We start from the raw sequence: 18,685 nt of genomic DNA, 5'->3' as shown, positions 1-18,685 counted from the left end.
GGTGCTGAGGATGGTGGTGGGGGTCGGTGGTACGGTGGCTGGAGGTGGAGTCTGGGGTCCGAAGCTGTTGTGTATGTCTGCGATTTTGCGGTGGAAGAACGTGGCGAGGGAGTTGCAGAGGTCTTGTGATGGTGTGATGTCGTTGTTGCTGGCGCTAGTGTTGGAGAGCTCTTTGACGATGCTGAAGAGTTCCTTGCTGTTGTGGGTGTTGCTGTCTAGCCGCTCTTTGAACGTTGCCCTTTTGGTGGTGCGGATCCGCTGGTGGTGTTTGCGAGTGGCGTTCTTGAGGGCAGTCATGTTTTGGGTAGTCTGATCATGGCGCCAGGTTTTTTCGAGGGTTCGGCAGGATTTCTTTGAGATTTTGAGGGCGTCGGTGAACCATGAGGATTTCCTGTTGCGAGACTCGCCTGGGGGAGTTCTTCAGTGGAGCGAGGTCGTCGGCGCAATTGGTGATCCACTGTGCCAGGTTGTGGGCTGCGTTGTTGGTGTGCGAGGTGTCGGCTGGCGGGTTCTGGCTCAGTGATGAGAGGAGCTGGTCGGTGGTGATTTTGCTCTAGCATCTGCGGGGGATTTGTTGCGTGTGGAGGTGGGATGTAGTCTTTTTGAAGGGGAAGTGGATGCATCTGTGGTCGGTCCAGTGTAGCTTGGAGGAGTGACTGAAGGAGACGTGGTTGCTGGCGGAGAAGATGGGGTCGAGCGTGTGGGCAGCTAGGTGGGTGAAGGTGTTCACCAGTTGCTTGAGTCCGAGGTTGGTGAGGTTGTCGAGCAAGGTGGTGGTGTTGTTGTCGTTGTTTTTCTCCAGGTGGAAGTTCAGGTCCACTAGAAGGATGTATTCTGGTGAGGCTAGGGCGTGCGGGCTAATGAAGTCGGCGATGGTTTCGCTGAATTGTGTGCACAGGCCCGGGGGTCTGTAGATGAGTGTTCCTCTAAGGGTGGTCTTGAGGTCGGTGTGAATCTGGAAGTGTAGGTGTTCGGCGGCAGAGAGTGTGTCTTCGTCGTTGGCCGTGATGTTGATGGTGTTTCTGTAGATGATGGCGATTCCTACTCCGGTTTGGTTGACGCGGTCCTTCCGGGTGATCTTGTAGCTCTGCGGGATGGCTATGGCAATGTCGGGGGCCGAGGAGGCGTTCATATGGGTTTCCGTGAGGAAGGCGACGTCTAGTGCCGTTGTGTCGAGGAGGTCCCAGAGTTCGATGGCGTGCTTGTGGATGGAGCGGGTGTTGAGGAGGATGCACTTGAGGTGGTTGTTGTCGGTGTTTGGTCCGGTGGGAGGTCAGCAGGTTCGGAGGCAGGTGAATTTGCAGGCTTGGCAGGTGAAGGGTCCGTGGGTTTGCTTTGGGGTGGCTTGGTGGCAGGCGGGTGGTCGTCAGGTGTTGAGTGTGTTGAGGGCGGCGGAGTCGCATCTCAGTCGGGTAGCTTGGCTTCAGCGGGGGCCAGGAGTTCTGGCGCTGGGCGTGGTCCAGGCGCGGACGGGCTTGCCTTTGCAGCTGCGCCCCCGCTGCGCGTGCCCGCTGCACGGCCGCCGTGCAGCCTCCATAAGAGGCAAAGTGGGAGGGAGGAGCAGCTGGGAGGCGGGAGCGGGGCGGCCCATAGGCAAGTGGCAGGGGGTACATAAGAAAAAATTGGGCGGGCCGCGGGCGAGCAGCGGCGGGAAGCGGGAAGTGGGGGGGGGCACAGAGGGCAGGGGGCCTGAAAATACAGTACAGAAACTAAACGAAAATACAACTAAAACAGACAAAAATGCAAATACAGTGCCAGCAGAGAAAAAAGGTTGGCAGTGCAGAGGGGGACAAGAGCACTGTTACCAGGGGCGAAACTCGGGCAGTCAGGAGGAGCTGTGCGACGTGGGGGGTGGCCTGGGGTCAGGTCACCTGTTCTACCGAACAATTGCAGCTGAGCTAACTCCTCACCTGACGGATCTCTTCAATGAAATAGCAACCTCCCAACAAGTATCTCCATCTATGGAGGAAGCACTAATCACTATAATCTCTAAGGCAGGAAAAGATCCTCAATAATGCGCCTCATATATGCACATAGTGCTATGGAAACTGGATGCTAAACTATACTCCAAGATAATGGCCAGCAGACTGGAAGACATTTTACCTACACTAATCCTCCCTGACCAATCGGGTTTCATCAAGGGATGCTAGACCCATGATAACCTATGCACGATGATGCACCTAATAGACAAAGTTAAAAAGAAACATATCCCGGCGACCTACTATCATTAGATGTGGAGAAGGCCTTAGACCTGGTCGAATGGCCCTTCTTAATGTGCACCTTATGCCACTTCAGGTTTAATGAGGCTTTCCTGGGAATGGTGCAGGCTAATTATCACTCCCCCAAGTCCTGAGTTCCTGTAAATGGAGTAGCTCAGACTTTTTCAATCTATCACAAGGCACAAGACAGGGCTGCCCCCTATCTCCCATGCTCTTCGCCCTCTGCTTCGAACCACTTGCAGTGCAGATTAAATCTAATCCAGAAATCAACAGAATCTAATTCGGTCCAGACGAACACAAAATGTCACTCTTTGCGGACGATGTTCTCCTACCCATCACTGACCCTATTGCTTCTCTGCCGGCTATACAGGCCAAACTTAATCACTTTGAAAAAGTAGTGGGGTTTAAAGTTAATCTTTTCCAAATCTTTCCTGAAAATGCCCCAAGAGATGACAACAGTGATCAGGGAGACATTGTCTTTCTGATGTGCACACAAAGAAATTACTTATCTGGGCATTACAACTACCCCTAAATTAACAGACCTCTATAAAGCCAACTTCCCCCCTGGCTGAAAAAGCTCAAATCTGACTTTAAAATAATGGAGCTCCGCATATATAACCTGCAGGCCGAATAAACTCGATCAACATGAACTTCCTACCCCACCTTCATAATCTCTTTCATGGTCTCCCAATCACAGTGAAAAAAAAGTTGTTCACAGAGCGGAAGGGGATGACCACAAAGTGTATGCGGCAGGGGCAAAGATCCCGCTCATCCCAGCGACTATTGACTAGACCATGCCTGGAGGGGGGGGGGTCTATCCCTCCCTGACTTCCTTCTGTATGATAGAGCTGCACAACTTTGGGTCTTGGCCAAGTGGTCCCTTGAAGCCTCAGATGAACATTGGCTCCATATGTATAGGCAGATAGTGGGAAGAAACATCTGGGACCTACCTTGGAAACAAAAACAAGACAGACCGGTCACTAAACACAGGGCAGGCGCTTGGCCCCAATGGCATTCCCATTGAATTGTACAAACTTCGACAGGACAAACTTGCTACACATCTGCGGGCCATGTTTGAAGAAAGCAGGGACCTGGGGATCCGACCAAGAGACCAGCGAGTAGCCACGCTGGTCCCAATTCATAAAGAGGGTAAACCGAACACTGACTGCACCTCTTACAGGCCGATTTCTCTCCTTAATGCAGAACCGAAGGTTCTCTCAAAGCTCCTCGCCAACCGCCGCGTTGAAGTGAACAGCAACTTGGTCCATCCCGATCAGGCAGGCTTCATGCAAAACCGAAACAGTGCACTTAACCTGCACAGAGTGCATGGAGTATTGGGGAGAGTAGCCATGGTTCAAGAAGCGGCAATAATCGTGTCATTAGATGCGACCATCACATTTGACACTGTGGAGTGGCCCTATCTCTTTGCAGTCCTTGCGAAAATGGGGTTTGGTCCAGGCTTCATACAGTGGGTGAGACTCCTATATTCAGAGCCAATGGCACAAGTCATGATTATTAATAAGAAATCAGACGCATTCCAACTGAGTAGGGGGACCCATCAGGGATGTCCTCTCTCCCCTCTCCTGTTCGCCCTTGCACTGGAGTCGCTGGCGACGTGGATTCGCAAAGTCCCAGTGATATGAGGCCTGCGTTGGTCCTCCGAATGGGAGGACCGCATCTCACTTTATGCAGATGATATTCTGCTATACTTAGCCTCCCCAAAAGCATCACTCGTTAGTGTTCTAGATATCTTGGTAATATTTGGGAGATACTCTGGGTTCTCCATCAACTGGACTAAGTCCCTCCTTTATGTCCTCAGAGGACACCTGCCCATCCCACCAAAAGGCTGCCCAATCCAAATTACCACATTACGCTTTACTTACCTGGGTATCTATGTTTTCCTAGATCAGACTCTCCGCTTCGACGGCAATCTTCTCCCACCACTGCAAAGGTTGAAAATTGATACTGCCAACTGGAAAACGCTTCCACTCTCACTACTGGGCAAAGTGGCCCTTTTTAAAATTATGTCCCTGCCCCGCCTATATGCATTACAGAATTCCCTAGACCCAGTTCCCACATCATACTTCAAAGAAATCGAGAGACTGCAGAGGGACTTGTTGTGGGATGGGAAACCCTGTATAGCCTTGGCCAAACTCACACTGAATTGGTATGATGGGGGCATTAGGCTCCCAGATATTCAAAATACTACTGGGCGGCTTAAATCGCAGCTATTAACCATGGCACATATGGTCGTCTAGATGACCCAGGATATGCTATGGATAAGTGGCTCCTACCGGGTGGGAACTACTATGGGGTGCTTTATTCGAAGCCTCAATGCTACCACCACACCGGGCCAACCAAGCACTCAGTCAAAGTGTGGCACACTGCAACCAGGGCGCTAAGATGGGAGCACACACTTACGTTGGTGACCCCCTATGAGATTCTGAAAAGTTGGGTAACTTGTGGAGGACGAAAGGGTTCGATAAGTGGGAACTCATTAAGGTTTCGCAAATTAAGGATGTTTGGGTTAAAGGCAAAATGACAACGTTCACCGCTTTGCAGCAACACCACGGCTTAGCGGACTCGGAGCGCTTCAGATACACACAGATTTGCCACGCACTACAATCACATCTCCCAACAGACTCGTCCCCCCCCCCAGAATCCTCCACACTGGAGGATCGACTGCTGGTTGTCCATCAAGCCCAAAAAAGCAATATCCTTAACATATAAGAAATTAATCAATAACATTACAGACCCTCTCCGGCCAATACGAGAGAAATGGGCAAGGGATGGTCTTGAGCTTGATGATGAGGAATGGCAAGAAGCGGTGTCCTCCCCAAGGGTGATGGCAATTTGGGCTAGACTTAGATTAGTGCAACTCAAAATTCTCCACAGAGTGTACATTACAGAGCCTTGTTTACTTTGCATGGGTAGGGCTGAGTTGGGGGATTGTATATGACAATGTGGTCAAGAGGGCACATTCATGCACATAAAATGGGAATGCGACCACATACAAGCATACTGGCATAAAATACATATCGTCATTGGCAAAGTGCCTACACTTGTCTTTCGTCCAGGGGCACGGAGATGCCGGAATAGCCATAACATAAAATGGGTCACACTGGGGTTAATGTTGGCAAAGAGAAATATTGCGTAAAAGTGGGGTGCCTCGCATTCACCCACTGGAAAGCTGATCTAGATTGGTGTATGTATAGGGAAAAGATGGTATATGTTGCGCGAGGTTGCCCTAGAAGGTGGTCATAGATATGGGGCCCCTGGATTGTTTACCAAGGAAATATTTGCAACCTGCCACTCAGCATTGATCTGGATGATCCCCCACCCGATAAAACGTGCTTACGGTGTACTGTTGTGCAATTCTGTTTACGACAATGTATCTGCTAATCAGAAAGTACAATCTGCTTCCTATGTGCTGTATCTTTGATGTTGATAAATGTTTAATAAAAAAGTTATAAAAAAAGAAGAAAAAAAACAAGACAGACCAACCAATGTCTACCTCAGCACCCCCACAGCCACCACCCTCTATGTGTGGGATAGAGTAAACAAGGCATTGCCCCTAACAACCTTTCCATCCCCCTACAACCCCATTAATTTCAACCCTGCTTTCCCTCCAGCGCTACTAGAAGGTCCCTTTGATAAATGGAGGGAGGGTGGATGCCTCATGTTGTCTGATTTCTTCAAGCTAAGAGAATTGCACTCCTTCACCAACTGCGCTGGTCTTTTAAGTTGCCGCCCATAGAAAAATACCACCATGTCCAGTGAAAACATTGGGTGCAACAACCCCAGGAGCGGCTTCCCACAACTTGGACTTTCTCCCAATAGAGAAGTTTGTGCTATCTGGCAACACGTCTAAGGGCTGCATATCATTTCTGTATTCTCTCCTTCTAACGGTGGGTCCTCATCAAGCTCCGTGACACAGAGGGTTTTGGGAAACCATGCTACACACTTCCATAGTGGAGAAACAGTGGTGGTCCCATATACAAAGATATTGCTAAAAATAACCGATCCATGTTTTTTAGAGAAGCCCACTACAAAATCATGTACGAGTGGTATTTACATCCCCAGAAAGTACATACTATTTTCCCAAACACTTCCGACAGATGTTGACAGGGAGGTGGGCTTTTGGGAGACTTCTGTCATATATGGTGGGACTGCCCTTTCATTCAACCTTTCTGGAAAGAAATCCTATCCCAGATCAAACAGATTCTGGGGTACCCAATCCCAGACTCCATAGAACACACTCTTCTGGGTTGCATAACCCAGTCTGAAGCACCAAACACAAGGGGATCGCTCCATTATGTGGCTATGTTTGGGGGCGGCCGAATGACAATAGCAGCAGCCTGGAAGAAACTGGAGGCCCCTAGCTTACCCAATGGCATGCCCATTTATGGCAAGCCCTAGCTATTGAACGGATGACAGATATTATTGAGGATCCCCGCAAGAGCTTTGATAACATCTGGAGTCCCTTGGTGTGTTATCTGTCAGAGCAGTTGCCTCTATTTGCCTGTGGGCCCATATTGCGGGCTCTCCATCTCTTTCAGATATAACAGATCTGGCCCCAGTCTTGACCTTCTTTTCATACACAAATAACCTGATTATTCGGCACACATCATATTCTTTATAAGTTATATGTGATGGGCATTTGAATGCTCCACAGGTAAGGCTATGCTGAATTATCTAGTCATGCCCTCTAGGTGTTCCTCATTTAAGAATTAACAACCATCTCCAACAGATCTCACCCCACGAAAAAGTGAAAATGTGTGTGAAAAGTAAGAAAGTGCCTCACGTAAGCACCACCCATAGAGCTACTGGTTGGTACTCACCAGTTTGCTCGTTCTCCCATCAATGACAACTTTCTTGACAGAAATGAAACATGTGTGACCTAAACCGTAGACTCATGTGAAGTGGTAAAGAATATTTTAATTAGGGCTGGGCGTAGTTTGCGAAGTAGCGCTTCGCGAAGCTACGCAAAGTGCACTTCTCACTACGCGAGCTATGCGTAGCACTACGCGAACTGCGTAGTAGCATGTTCGCACTGTGCAAGATGCCATTTTCAATGATTGCACAGTGCGGACAAGAATCCGTCACTGTGCAATAATTGAAAACGGCATCTTGCACAGTGCGCGCTGTAGTTTTCTGCCGCTTGAGGAGAATTTTACTCGAGCGGCAGCTTTCTCAACGCGGACTGGTAGTTTCTCATCGCAAGCGATCGCGAGCATATGCGACCACTCCCAATGGGAAACCAGACCTCCCCGCGTTGAGAATCTCGCAGGGAGGTTTATTTTCCACGTTCACGATCGGCAACTTGATGTTGCTGATTGCGAACGAGGAAAAAGTCTCGCCAGGATGTAATTTTGCTTGCTCGCGGTCGCTAACTTGACGTTGAGGACTGCGAGCAAGTAAAAGATACTAGCATGTAAATAATAGTGCCAACTATTGAACATCTGAACCCCATTGTGTAAAAACGTTAATATATCTCCTAATTAAAAGTGAGTTATGAGCATCTATTCTATATATACTTTATTTCCATAGTGCCCATACTCAATTAAAAGAAGCGGCATGTTTATACCATCTTAGCTTGAACAGTCGAGACATGTTACATTGCCCACACTCTTTTTGGCAATTTCATCAGGGCACGGGACGCATTTCCACCTCACTGATGCTTAAAATTGGGTGGCAGCCAGGTGGACTCCTACCAACAACACACCAAGGGGGCTAGTAATCAGCCTCCACCATTGGACACAGTGCAGCACACAACAACGCACCGCTATACTGGCAGTCCGCGCTCTGATACTCCACCCATTCTTGATCTTACTGGGAAACGGTGGGCCCCTTGGGTTCTCTGGGCCTTGGATAACACCCGCCCTACACTGCCCTCAGTCACGTTAGGAGCATATGCACAGGGTACCATAGAAATGTTTACTTGTTTTAAGTTATGTTTAATTTGTTAGCTCCTGACTATAGAGCGGGGACGCAATATGATACATGCAGACTGCATGTAAGGCACTTTAGTGTTGGGACTTCTGCGCCTGAAAACATGTTAATAGTAATGCTGACAACTTGTGAAAAAGCTGTGTATTGTCTTTAGATAGCTGATGATCTAGGATTGCGAACAGAGCTCGGTCAAGCTACAAAGGTTATGTATCTTTGTAAAAACGGATTAAAAGATTTTGACAAAAAACATCACAAGAAATGAGACAATGGTGGGACCATTTGGGTGAAAGTTTTTGGCATCATGATAAAAGGTAGGTTACTGGAAAAATGTAAATACATAGAAAGTTAGAACTCCATGTCCAACACCTATAATCTTGCCATTGATTCAATTCAGAAATTAGCAGAGTGATCTTAAACAGCATGTAACAAATTAAGAAGTTTCCAAGTCAAATTTGGGAATGTAGGACCAAACTATATTCATGTAGCCTGTAAAACTAAACATTTTAACCAAAAGTAGGCCTAATTTTCTGTTGTTCTGTTGAGGATGTACAGCAGTTGCTAAAGAAATGCACAGAATAGGAGTTGTGCTATATCATTTGGTCAATAATGAATTGCAAGATGTCAGATTACAAGTATTATATTAGATTTGTATATCAAATTTAGATCAGTAGTCTTTTAGTAAGTTGGAGAGTGCCAAATATTAGAACAGTTCATAGGGCAAGAAGGGCTTAATAAATAATAATGGAGGAATGGGTTTTAGGGCACAGTTCACAGATCAGTTAGAAAAGCAGGGGAGGGGAGGAGTGACAGTGAGTGGGAGAGAAAGAGGTACTTGAATTAGGTTGAATAGGTCACACATGTTCTGTGAGCATTTACACCCAATTTTCCGTTAAGTGACAACGTTTCTAAACTTTCAAGCCAATATGTCTCTCTTTAATTTAATCAGTGCTGTCTCTTATCTGCCTTATATAAGGATTGTACCACTTCTGAGATCTGCACGCTCATTTGTGAGATTCTATGTCTGTCGAATGTGATATCCTTCAGCAAATTACTAAATATTTTTCACACATACGTAATTGGAAGGTTCAGTTCTAATACCTGTAATATATAGTGGGACAATTGATACCCTATGGCATGATCTAGAGGAATTTCTAGATCTCAAGACTGCACTAAAAACCCTATTGAGGACTGGGACCCATGATGATAGATCAGCCTTGCAGAGGTCTACAGTTAGTCCCCGAGTTTTATTTGATTTTTGTTGTTGGTTGGCCCCTTCTACCTCTGCATTTATGAGATCTCATTTATCCTTTAATATAGGAACTAAAAAGGCATAGTTAGAAGACATATCAGTGGCACAGAGCCTCATAAAGTGGGATACCCAGTCATGCGCCCCTATACGCATGCCCTGATTGACCCTGGATGAATTGCACCCCCATGTAATGACCAAACATTCCAGAATTTGTTTTGCTAGCTGCTTGCCTCACCCTTTCCCATATGTTATGGAGCATTGCTAACTTTATTCCTGGATCAGGTCTTTATAGCTTAATCTTAGTCTAATAAAGGGCTGATCTGAGTTAATGGTCTCATGCCACCTCACCAAGGCATGTGGCAATTCCTTTCCTCCTAATCCCACATTTGTCATCATACCAGTTACCATTTTGGTTATTACTGCTCAAAGAATCAGTGCTCTTGCTGGTCGTCACAAAAGGGAATGTCTTAGCAATAATTTTAGCACATTATCGTCATCAGCCTAATCAAGTTTGGTCATCAATAATTGTTATATACTAGACTGGTTTGTAGTCCTCATTTCCTGGGCAAAATAATTATATTTCTCAGGATTCCACCTTACAACCCTTCTAATGTCTTGCTGGAATATTGAGGAATGCTTTTCATAACATTTTTGTCATGTATAAAAGGCTTCAAAGTTTTCCCAACACGAAAGATACTACCCGCATAACCCATTTCGATTGCCCAGGCTTCATGTTTACTAAAATGATATCGATGAGGGATAAACCCTATTTCCTCAATATGACATATTTGCCTGGTCATCCAAAAGTCAGCAGCACAGCCCTAAAACCTTACCGTAGGGACTTACTTCACCAATTATGTCTAATAGCAGCTTCAAGTACTTCTAATGAGAAGTCTTCCTTGGGGAGTAGGCTCCCTTGTATATGACATCCCAAGGAGATATCAAAATAACCACAGACTACTATACTGTACTGTAGTATTTTACTACCTTCAGGTCTAATCATTAGGATTAGTTCCTCAAGGGCATGTAATATAGGCTCATCACTATCCTTTCTCCCAGAGGAATGTAAACATTCAATATGTCTATGAAACCCTCCTTAGGGCAATACCCACCCAATATAATATGCAAAATATTAGTAGGCATACTTGACACAACCATAGAGCTCCAAAATGTTGACAATTTTAAGGACACCTATATCTTTAGGCCACCCAATGGATGACCCATTTTCTGCTTGGTTGCTGGGATGTAATGAGTGGTATGGCCCTCCATGGTAATTTCTGATATGGTCCATGTTTCATGAAAACAGCATATATCATTCACCATGAATAATGCTTGAAACTCTCAATCCTCTATTTTGACAGATAAACCATAAACATTCAAGCTAACAATTTTTCGAAGTGTTTTGCGCCCCCCCATTTAGACTGACTTATCTGTCTACTCTTGTTCTTAAATGTATTGACTAAGGATCATTGCTAAAACCTCCTACTACTTTCTGGAATAGTAGTCGCCCTGGTTGCATTTGTTAGAACCACCGGCAACCCATGCCCAGGCATTGTTTCCAGACTGTCAGAAATTCAATTGTTGGTTCTGGGAGGTGCGAGACATTTTCAAGCCATTGCCACAATCCTTGTCAGGGTGAACCACAAAAGTCACTAAATTAACCTAATCTTAACCATCTTGTAGCTTGGCACAAAAACAGTCCAGCTTAATTCATAGATAGAGAGAACACAAGCACTTTAGCACTGGATAGTAGTGGTAAAGTGTGCAGATTCTAAAGCCAACAAAAATTAATTCAGATAAACAGAAGTGGGGAAATAAACAAAACAATGGGTAAACCTACAGAGAGGGCCACTTCCCACATGACCCTCCTTCAGACTAAAGCCAGGATAGACTAATTAGTACCTTGATGGATTCCCTGTTCAGGTGATAGAATGTAGACAATGGCCCTCTACTGCAGAGGCGCTTGCCGGTTCTATGGCCCTCTAAACTCAGTTGGATTCCTCTGTCTACACTCTCCTGAGCCACTGCTTTGATCCAGGGCAACCCTTCTTCTCACTTGTGGATCCCATCTGTGAAGCTCCTAACCTTAACTTGCTCATAGATGCACACAGCACCACAATGGCCAACAAAGCAATGTGGCCTGTTCGGCCCCTTAGATCACACGTCTGTCCTCAACCCAAAGAAAATTCTGCCCATAAGGAAAGTATCCATCAGAGCCCATTGATAGCTGTGACTGTCAAGGGAAGACCACAGGCCATCCAGGGTTCTCTGACCTATGTAGTTTCTCAGAGTGGGGGACAGCAGCCTGAGTGTCAGGCACCCTTCTTCCACTCTCCTTTCCACCAGTTCAATGATGGTAGCCTTAGACTGGCCAATCAGCCCAGGGTGTATACCCGGAGCCTTAACAGCTTTCTGGCAAGCCAAAAAGCAGTAGGGGGAACCACCACCCCCTCAAGGGTGACACACTCTGTCTGCCTCATGCAGGTGTCTGCCTGTTGTAGGTCTCTAGCCCTCTATCTCAGTGACAGAGGAGTGAGCACCACCAGATCAGAAGTGGCATCACTAGGTTCATTCTTGGGGTGCTCTGTTCTCAGAGCTGGCCAACCCTGATCCACTGGTTCTCCCCCTGTGTATGGTTTCCACCTCCTGCCCCTCCATCTGGCCAACTGTACTCTCTATGTGAGTGTAATACCCCCAGAAACCAGAATTTTTAGGATGCCCTGGGTGGCCACCCTTACCAACTCTTCCACTTTTGGTGGCAATGCATTCCCCAGAATGCGGTCAATGGGCACTCGGAGATTAGCTATGACCCTCCTCAGGGCTAACTCCCCACCCCAACCTAGAGGTACTAGAGCCATGGGATGTACAAAGTCCAACACAAGGACCTGAACCACCCTACACATCTTTTCTATGTACTGATGTGGGAAACCCAACCTTTCAACCCTTATGGTATTGCTGGCACCCGTATCCCTCAGAACAGTGACAGTGATCCCATTCACTGTGATTAAACTAAAGTGATATCCCCCACCTCACTCCACCCTCCCCCGGAACACAAGCCTACCCTCTAAGTCTATCTCCCAACTAAGGGAGATTAGGGAATATTCTACCACCTGCCTCTAGGCATACTTCATCCTAAGGCCACACTGGCCACCCATAAAAAGTTCCCACCGGTGTGGCTACTTAGGACAGTCTTAATGCTTGTGTCCTAACTGGGAACACTGAAAGCAATGGGGTTGGAAATGGGCCGCCCTCGGCCTCTGCCCACTAGAACCTCCCTCCTGTTTTCCAGAAGGGGCATGGGAACCCTTTCTCTCCACCTTACTCTGGGACTTGTCTTTCTCTCCCTGAACATCCCTCTCACTCTGCTAGAGGGAACCTGGACCATCATTCTTGGGGGTCACTCCCAGGTACCATCTTGTGGACCCTGATGCTGAGTCAGGGTTCCACCTCCTTAGCAAACTCAACTAAGTGTTGGTACAGCTCTGGAAAAACAATTGCTGAACATGTGCTCCCAGGCAAAAGCATTTTCACAGACCATGGCAATGCAACAGATCAGTTCCCTTCACTCAACAATCCTGGCCTTACAAAATGAATCCACATAATCCACCCAGTACTGCTGAGGCAGCTTCTGGCTGTCCTTAAACCTCTGCCTATACTTTTCTGGGGTAAGCCCATACTTTCGGAAAAGTATATCCTTCATGGGGGACGGGGTGGTTACCTCATCCTGTCCCCCTTTTCTAGATCCAGAGGGCATTCCTCCCCTCACTATGTAAGTGCCTTCAGAGACAGACGCGCTTATCCTCTTCAGGGACCCTGCGTATCTCCTAGAAACCTCATAGGCTTTCAACAACTTATTTATGTCAACCCCTAAACAAAGTTAGACGCCAGATCCTCAGGAATGTGGACCCTCTTGACTCCAATGAACACTGTAGGTATGCTGTCACAATTGTTGCCGGACTCTACTTGTTTAATGCTGATGCCCATCTTTGTGAAACTTAGCCTACGGGCCATTTACCTTTCATATATGGCTTTCTTCTTCTCCTCTAGGGCCAGCCTCTTTTCCCCAAGGCCATGTGCTGCTTTCTCTGCCGCACTATTTGCAGCAGCCTCCTCCTTGGCTACTTCCATTCTCAATTTGGCCAGCTGCAGCCTGGTCTCCCTTTCAGCCCTTCTGTACTCCAGGTCGTCTGTGGACAGACCATTGGAAGACACAATGCCCCACCTCCTGGCAGGAGGCTCCTCCTCTCCAGGGTGCTACAGCCAGGCACTGTGCCCAGGTGTTCTTCCTGTTCCTAAAAAGCCTCTTTCTCCTCTGCTGTGTCTAGCAGATGGTAGCCTCCTCATAAGCCCTGAGGGCCATCTGATACTCCTCCTTTTTAGAGCTCCTTTTATCTGGAAACCCCATCACCATGCAAAATTCTCTGAGCTCAGCTGCAGTGTAGCTCTCCGGGTTGCTGAGCTCAAATTCTATATTTACAGGTAGGGATCTCAGGCACAGACAGTCAGGTAATGTGAGTGAATTCGGATAAAGCAAAAATGGCCAATTAGGGAGAATTTAGAAAAAGGTTGAATCTGCTCTCAAATTATTTACATTGGGATTTTAGTGTTACACTAATCACTGTATGGCACGGCTGAAACACAAGTACTGAATCCCATTGCTGCCATTAATGTGAAAAATTAGGTTGTTGGTTGAGGGGGTGTGAGCCCTTCTAAAGCAACAGCCATAATCCTTGTCAGGCAAAACCACAAAAGTCACTAAATTAACCTGTGTAACCCTTTGGTAACTTGTCACAAAAGCAGTCAGACATGACTAAGAGTCAATGTGCAAAGTATTTATGCAGCACTCAAACAGTAATAAAGTGAAAAAACAACACATGAAAACTCCCACACCAATTTAGAAACAAAAAGCAAAATTTAATACATTATTTTACACCAAAATGACAAAAATACAATCAGTAGAACTGGAAATATGCAAATGCAATTGTTTAAGGTAAGTATAGCACCTAAGAGCACAAAGTACCACTCATAGTTATCCGCGGGATCGGGTGAAAGTTACAAGTTCATGCTGACCACGTTGGAGCTCGGGCCTGGTACAAGGACCCAGTTTGTCTTGCTGAAAAGTTTACCTTCTAAAGTCCAGTAATCCATTCGCAGAGAAGTAGTCCGCGAGGAGCAGGGAGAGCATCGCAGATTGTCATTGCTGTGATGTGAGGAGCAGGCCGGACGTCACTGCCAGTCTTCTTTTTAGCGTTTAGGTCTGTTCAGGCATCACGGATTGTCATTACTGGAGCTTCTTGTTGGTGGTCACCAAGGGCTATCGATGCTATAGTGCAAAGTGCGGATCCCCTGATGATGGTCGTCGTCACGCAAACACCGGGTTCACCAGAGCTTAGCATTGGCGTCGGCTCAGACAGCAAGATCATTGCACGAATGGGCAATTTCTCAAGGAGCCCAAACCTTTAGGTTTTCTTCTTTTTTATTAGGAGCAGCTCAACTGATGCCGCACGAAGGGTACAGGACCTGAGGGGTACCTTTTGGGAATCAGGAACTCACTCCAGCAGAGGCCATCAGGGCTCAGGCAGGTCTAGGTGCAGGTTCAGGGAGTCCTAGTACAGCAAGTCAGCTGGGCAGCTGCAGAGAAGCCCATGGAGCATGTGTCCATGTAGCACAGAACAGGTCAGTCAACTGACCCTTAGAGTCACTTCAGCATGGGATGAAGGGTGCAGATCCAATTTTTCTTCGCAGACAGCAGGGCATGCCTCAAGCAGCAGAGAAGCCCTCTGGTAGCAGGGCAGTCCTTCTTCTATAGTATACACAGGTAAATGAGTGTACTGAAGGGTGGGTCTGAGGGTCCCTTTTTTTATACCTGGTACCCAGTTTGAAGTGGAAGAATCTGCTGGAGTTTACCCCCCTGACCCCTGCAGAAGTGTTTGGAGTTTCCTGTCTCCCTGCCCAGGTTGTCTACGGGCACAATAGGCTAGTGTGAAGTCCTTTGTGTGTTAGCTGAGGAAGCGTCTTTGAAGTGCAAGTGCCAAGTACACCTATTCATGTCACCCAGAAATAGGCTGTAGGCAACAAATGGTTAGGGCAAGAAAATAAATGCCAACTTTTCTAAAATTGGCATTTTCAGAATTGTGACTTAATATCCAATTTTATTATTAAAGAGGGTTTTAAATTACAATTCCTTAGACACTAAAAATGATATTCCTACCTGCTCCAAACCATACGTTATCACTTATTAAATGTAATAATGTATTCCAATGTTATCCTATGATAGATTTAGGCCTTGCAATAGTGAAAAACAAATTAGAGAGCTTTACAGTACCAGGACATGTAAAACTTAAAAGAACATGTCTAACCTTTTAAATGCAACGCACTCTACCCTATGAGCTGTTTAAGGCCTATCCAAGGGGTGACTTATATGTATTATAAAGGAAGGTTTAGGCCTGGCAAACGGTTTATGAGAATGAGATGCCAGTTTAAATTGAGGATTGTTGATAACAAGTACAGTATTTAAGGTCAGAATGTGGGTTCTTGCGTACGCAACTTTTTTCATATGTTATTTATTCAGAGTAATGTTGATGCGTTTAACATACTTACTGACATAAGGAATGTAATTTCCATGCTGATGATTGTTCATTAATGTTTGTGTTTTAGATACCTCTGACAAAGGGAATATCCCGAAATGCATTGGGTTTATAAATAAAGTCATATCATGAGGAAACATAATTCTCCTGTATTCTTATCAAAAACATCATACAAGCTTCAGATTGAGTAAGACGAATTGATCAACATAAGAATAAAAAGAAGCAAAAAGCAATGAAAACAATTGAAAAATTTGAAGATTACAAAAAAACTCAATTTATTGGATTCATTCAGTAATGGTTATGCCTGTGCAGCTTGCATGAGGACCGGATATGGTTCCTTCGTGTATGTTCTATATTGCAGCGCAATTGGGCGGAGCTCAAAGCAAGCGAGCACACCTTTATAGTTTTGAAAGTGTTGAACTTAGTATAAACATTGAATACACAGGTGTGCATCTCTCCACCATTCATGCATTGTAAAGGTTTATTTTGCCAGGTCAAAATGGCATTTCAAAACTGCACACACAGGCTGCAATGGCAGGTCTGAGACATGTTTTAACAGGCTACTTAAGTGGGGGGAACAATCAGTGCTGCAGGTTCACTAATGGCATTTAATTTATACGCCCTGGGTAAAGGTAGTACTACTTTATTAGGGACTTATAAGTAAATTAAATGTACCAGTTCTACCATGTATAAAGGAGAGAGCACAATCACTTTAGCAATGGAAAGCAGTGATAAAGTGTTCAGAGTCGTAAAGTCAACAAAAACGAATTCAGAAAAACTGGAGGGAGGAAGGCAAAAAGTGTAGGGGTGATCCTGCAGAGAAGGCCAGGTCCAACACAGATGAATCATACATTTTTTGTCTATCATTTCCTCTCCTTCTAGATCAATCATAAACTATCCTCTGACCCTCTTCCATTTTGATAACTAGCTGTTTTGTGTCACTTAATTGTTTAGGTTTGAGTATGCTGGGCTGTTCAACGAGTAACACTGAAGTCATTGCTTATCGCTGGATAAAACATTACTACATTGATCCCCATTATCAGCAGGCTGTCTCTGTTTTCCATGATCCTTTTTACTATGTATGTGGATATATATTCCACATGGGTAAAGAAAGTATCATATTTTCCATCCTAGATCACAGGATTCAAAAATATCAAGTCGCTTGAATGTGAGCAATGGCAGTGGCTTAATCAAATAGAAAATAGCCAATAGAAGTGATCTGTTTATAGGAAAACTAGTGGATGCATCCAAAAATATCTACATGAAATCCAGAAAAGGAGATTTGTAGGTCGGTTCTTCCTCTGAACTGTCATCAACCGGTAAGGACCTTTCGGGGTCTTCTTCGCAGATCATTAATTCTTTTTGTGCAGATTATTGGAATTACTTTCTTGCCTTAAGAGCGCCGGGTATGCCCAGACATGAGTCCCGGGCTCACTGTGCCACTGGATTCCTCCTAGCCTGGCTATTGAGGGGTGATGCCCCCAGGAAGCTTGTTTCTGTTCCAGGTATGACCTGGTTTGGCAGTTCGGGCTGGACTGTTCTCATGAGGAACAGGGTCAAGACTGATTTGTATATGGCTGGGTCTAAATTAGGGTGGCATGGTGAGCAAAATAACAATGAGTTTAACCCAGATCTCTTGACTGGGGTTGAGTGTTTTATTTTGCTCTGCATTCCATATATCATCAGTGTGTCTTTTGCTTTCTCGCCGTAAGTGCACCGGGTATGCCCAGACATGGGTCCCGGGCTCACCGTGGCACTGGATTCAAGCTAGCCTGGCTGATGAGGGGTGATGCCCCGAAACCGGTCCCAGGATGCTTGTTTCCGTTTGAGGGAGGACCTGGCTTGGCAGTTCGGGCTGCACTGTTCCCAGAGGCACAGAGTGAAGACTGATTTGCATATGGCGGGGTCTAAACTGGGGTGGCATGGTGAGCAAAAGAACAATAGATATAACCCAGATTTCTTGACAGGGGGTGAATGTTTGATTTGCTCTACATTCCATCCATCATATGTGTGTCTGTTGCTTTCTCGCACTAAGTGCGCCAGGTATGCTCAGATGTGGGTCCCGGGCTCAGTGTGCTGCAGGTCTCAAAAAGCTAGTCTGGCTGATTAGGGGTAATGGCCCGAAACAGGTCCCAGGATTCTTGTTCCTGGTCCAGGGAGGACCTGGCCTGACAGTTCGGGCTAGACTGTTCCCATGAGGCAAAGGGTCAAGACTGATTTGCATATGGCTGGGTCTAAACTGGGGTGGTGAAGTGAGCAAAATACAGATGGATTTAACCCAAATCTCTTGACTGTGGCTGAATGTTTGATTTGCTCTGCATTTCGTCACCATCTGTGTGTCTTTTGCTTTCTCGCCCTATGTTCGCCAGGTATAAGCAGGTGTTGGTCCCGGGCTCACTGTGCCACAGGATTCAAGCTAGCCTGGCTGATGAGGGGTTCTGAGCTGAAACGGGTCCCAGGATGCGTATTTCCGGTCCAGGGAGCACCTGGCTTGGCACTTCGGGCTGGACTGTTCCAATGAGGCACAGGGTCAAGACTGATTTGCATATGGCTGGGTTTAAACTGGGGTGGCATGATGAGCAAAAGAACGATGGATTTAACCTAGATCTCTTGACTGGGAGTGAATATTTGATTTGGTCTGCATTCCATCTATCATATGTGTGTCTTTAACAGATTTA

At 46.1% G+C, this 18,685-nt stretch overlaps 1 protein-coding gene across 1 annotated transcript in view; it reads left to right on the top strand.

Moving 5' to 3' along the window:
* The window catches only part of LOC144755070 (spondin-2-like), a 68,835-nt gene that overhangs the window by 22,488 nt on the left and 27,662 nt on the right, over window positions 1-18,685 (top strand). The gene's annotated exons all lie outside the window — the stretch shown is intronic.

This window comes from Lissotriton helveticus, chromosome 5_1 (genome assembly GCF_964261635.1).
Source record: "Lissotriton helveticus chromosome 5_1, aLisHel1.1, whole genome shotgun sequence".
Classification (NCBI taxonomy): domain Eukaryota; kingdom Metazoa; phylum Chordata; class Amphibia; order Caudata; family Salamandridae; genus Lissotriton; species Lissotriton helveticus.
This window is presented reverse-complemented; position numbering and strand designations above follow the sequence as displayed.